Here is a 4,361-nt window from a genome sequence, read left to right as displayed (position 1 = left end):
ATCTCTTTTCAACTTTTCCCTTTATTTTGAGTCTACATATAGCAGGCTACCATCCAAGGTGCAACAAGTTTTATTGAAAAAGGTCCTAGCAGGATGTCCATATCTATATTTGCTCGGGACAACCAGGGGAAGAAGTGACACATAAGCCTGTAAGAGCTGAGAAATTAATTAACAGATGTAATCTGATCCGTGGGTGGAAGCTGAGCTTAGAGCTTTGCAAACTGCACTGAGATCTCACTTCTGTGTTCATACGGATTGCCTAAATCTGTGTTTAATGGGAACATATTTACACAGTAAACGGTTATGAAGGTATTTCACACAATTCTGGAAACACATTATTGATATTAAATCTGACTTCCTTTTTTTTGTTAGCATTTTTATTTGACATTTTATAAAGATCACAGAAAACGGTAGTGCCCAGAGCCCAAGTATAACTTTCAGTCAAATACAATAAGACGTGCTACCAGTTTTCCCTTGAAGGGTATTTTTTATTTGGATTTATTTTTTTTGCTGAAGAGTTTTATGTAGGATCACACATCACATTGGCCTCTGTTTTTTAGCGGAAGGAAAGGGCATTTAAGGCCTGCTGTAATGAATAACAAAAGGCAGAGCTCAGAGGAAAACCATGCATGGCAAACTTTTAAAGCAGGCATGTGGGAGATTAAAAACAATTGTCTGGAGAATATATTTTCCCCACTGACTTATATTAAAGAAATGGCAATCTGCCTGAATAGGGTCCATTGGTATGTATGGTGACAGACAATCAGCATTTCATTTTTGGCAGTTTGATACCATTGCGCAAACAAAAGCAGAGTTTTAAACTCTGGCAAACAGAGTTCTGACATCTGTTTTTTTAGGTTAAAGCCTACCAGGCAGCGCAGCTATCTGGTTTGCTAACCACATCTTGGGGACATTCGGGAAGCTTATCTGAGAATGCCTTCCGCCCACTGCATACCATTTGCTTTGTGGTTTGTAACTCACATTTGCTTGCTTTCTATTTGTTGACTGTATTTGTTTTAGGCTGTTCTACTTGAGTTAGTCCCTTCAATTGCCCAAACCCTAATTATTGTATTGTACTCTATTTCTGTAAACAGGCCTTTAAATCTTGTTCTTCTTATCTTGTCACATTTGCTCAGCATTCAAAGACTGGGGTCAAATGTCAGGCTCTACATTTCTTTCTCCGACTTCAAAGTGAGAGTATATCTGTGAAAATCATGCTGTCTACTGGCTATGTTCTTGAGAAAAGCTGTACAATGTTAATTTTTTTCTAGCACACAACAACATTTAAATGTCGGTAAATAAACTGTACAGATATTTCAGAATATATCAGAATTATTGGGTAATTCTGAAGTGTGGTGGAAAGAAATATTTTATTTCGATCAAAGCAAATCAGTACACTAGGTGATGACATTTCCACACATTATCGTTTGTGTGCTCTATACATTTATCAGTAAAACTGTATGTCTGTGCAAATGCAATAGTCATTTCAATTGAAGATGTGTTGTCTATAATGGCAGCATGCTACCACACCATCTATGCTTCACTTTACCCCACTTCACTCTGCACTACTCCACACCACTGGAGTCTATTCTACATCATTCCACCCTATGCCACTCCAGTTCACAACCCCTGCACAATGCATCACTGCACTACACTCTGCACCACTTCACTCTATGCCTCTTTACTCCACACCACACTATTTGCCAATCCATTCCACCAAACACTGAAGTACCTAACACAACACTACTATGCACCACTGCACTCTTCGCAAATCTACACTGCACCACTTTACTCTATGCCACCCTACTCTGCAACACTGCACTCTATGCCATGGCACTCTATGCCAATGCACTCTACTCTATACCGCTCCATTCAACACCATGGCACTCTACTCCAATCCACTCTATACCACACTAATCTACTCTGCATTCTACACCACTCTGCTCTACGCCGCTGTACTCTACCATGCACCAATCCACTCTACTGAGATACAACTCAGCACTTATGCACTCGGCACCACTCCACTCAGCGCCACTGCACTTTACTCTGCATCACTGCACTCTGCGTCAATGCACTCTCCACCACTTTACTCAAAACCAATGCACTCCATGCCAATCTACTCTGCACCACTGCACTCTGTGACAGTCTACTCTTCAACACTGTATTGTCTGCCACTGAACTGTACACAACTCTTCTGTACGCCACTGCACTCTGTGTCATTGAACTCTATGTCGCGGCACTCTACGCTAGTCTAACCTACTGTACACCACTCTACTCTGCACTATTCTATGCCACTGCGCTCCACACAAATGCACTCTATGCCACTCTACTCTACACTGCATTCTACGACAGTATACTCTCACTGCACTCTCTAGAGTAGAGTAGGGTAGTGGAGGGTAGAGTGTGGTAGCATAGAGTATAGTGGTGTAGAGTGCATTGGCATAGAGTTGCATAAAGTAGAGTGGTACAGAGTAGAGTGCTGTGGCGTTCATTTATGTGATATAGATTGCAATGCTAGAGAGTGCAGTGTTGAAGAGTATACTGTCATGTAATGTATTGATGTAGAGTACAGTAGTGCAGGGTAGAGAGTAGTGGCATAAAGTAAAGTATAGTCACATATAGTGGATTGGTATAGAGTTGAGTGGAGCAGAGTTCAGTGGTGTAGAGTATTGTGGCATAGAGTTCAATGACAGAGAGTGCACTCCAAGCCACTCAAATCTTCTCTAGGATTCTGCACTCTATGCCACTGCACTCTACAACACTCTATGCCATTACTCAAAAAAATCGAACTCAACGCCGAGCTACTATACTCTACTCTGCAACACTCTATGCCACTGCACCCTACACCAATGCCCTCTACACCACTCTACTCTACATCACTGCACTCAACAGTTTGGAATTCTCAACGCTCATCTGGTCTGTCTGAACCCATAAGTGAGTCCCACACAAATATGGTCTCAACTTCTTCAGTGCCCAGACCCAAGCAAAAGCTTCCCTTTCTGTAGCACTTCACCTCTTTCCACTGGGAGGTAACCTCTTACTGATGGAGGACTTTGTTGTTTAGCTATGAGAGCACAGCTCCTATGCTATGCTCTGAGGCATCAGTCTGAACAGTGAATTCTCTAGAGAAGTCAAGTGCCGTGAGCACTGTTGCTATGCACATGGCCTCCTACAAGGCATCAAAAGCATTCTGGAATGTCTCTGTCCAGATCACTTTCTTGGGCTGCTTCTTGGAATTCAGCTATGTCAAGGGGTCAGCAAAGTTGACTCCTGTAGTGACCTGTGAGGCCTAAATGTCTCTCACCTCAGTCTGGGTCAGTGGGGATTTCCCAAGTCAGCATGGTCTGACTCATGGCCTAGAGAGGCTGAACATTACCCCCACTGAACTGGTAACCAAAGTGAACCATAGATCCCTGCACTTACTGGCCTGCATTTTGCTGGACCTAAATCTCTCCCTGCAGTGCTTAATTTGTCAAATATTAAGTTCAGGTGCTCAAATTTTTTTAGGGTGCCACACCCACTTCCTCCACTGGCTCCACCCACCTACTCTATTGGCTCTACCTGCATCCTCAACTGGCACCACTGAAAGCCCGATGTAATACACGATCAGAATTTCAGCAAGGGAGCCTTCCTCAAGTAAGATTTTGATAGGAGGTTCCCACCACCCCTGAGGAAATCTTTTTTAAAATGAAATCAAAAGTGCATTTAAAGCACCATTTTTGAGTAAATTGGCTAAAATGGTTAACAGGGAACAAGGTCGAACATGTACACCAGGGTGTATGTCTTTATCCCATATAAAACATGGCCACACCATCACCTTTATCACAAACCACTTAAAACCTTGGTGCGTAGCACTTTTATATGATAGCGTGAGCGTGCTTGCAAACAAGAAGAATACAGATAAAATCTCTAGTGCTGCAAACTTTTACGCACCAAAAACCTGCTGGATGTGTGTTGCATACAGACATTAGAAACACTTCAATACAAATCAGTTTTAAAAAAGCTGGAGTAGTTTGGAGCGTATAGAAAGCTGAAACATGCAGAAAGAGATTCTGGCTTTTCTCTATCTATGGAGTGCAAACAAAATATTTTCCCTGCTTGTTTATGGAAACTATTAAAATAAAGCAGAAGAAAGAGATGGCAAATGCTGTAATCTGCTGCTCTAGATGGACTTGTTGCAGCTAAGCAACAATAAGTTTATATCACAACTTCATTTGTACCCAGGAGAGGTGTGAAGAGGTATGACACCTGAGACTATCTCAGGGAAATAGAGGTCCTCAGTTAGCCCTCTCCTTGTTTACACCAATGAATAAAAGGGAGAGTAAATGAAAGAAAATAGCAGCCTAGGATCACACAAACTG

Source organism: Triturus cristatus, chromosome 5_2 (assembly GCF_964204655.1).
Source record: "Triturus cristatus chromosome 5_2, aTriCri1.1, whole genome shotgun sequence".
In the NCBI taxonomy this organism is placed as follows: Eukaryota; Metazoa; Chordata; class Amphibia; order Caudata; family Salamandridae; genus Triturus; species Triturus cristatus.
The sequence above is the reverse complement of the archived record's forward strand: the minus strand, read 5'-3'. Positions refer to the sequence as shown.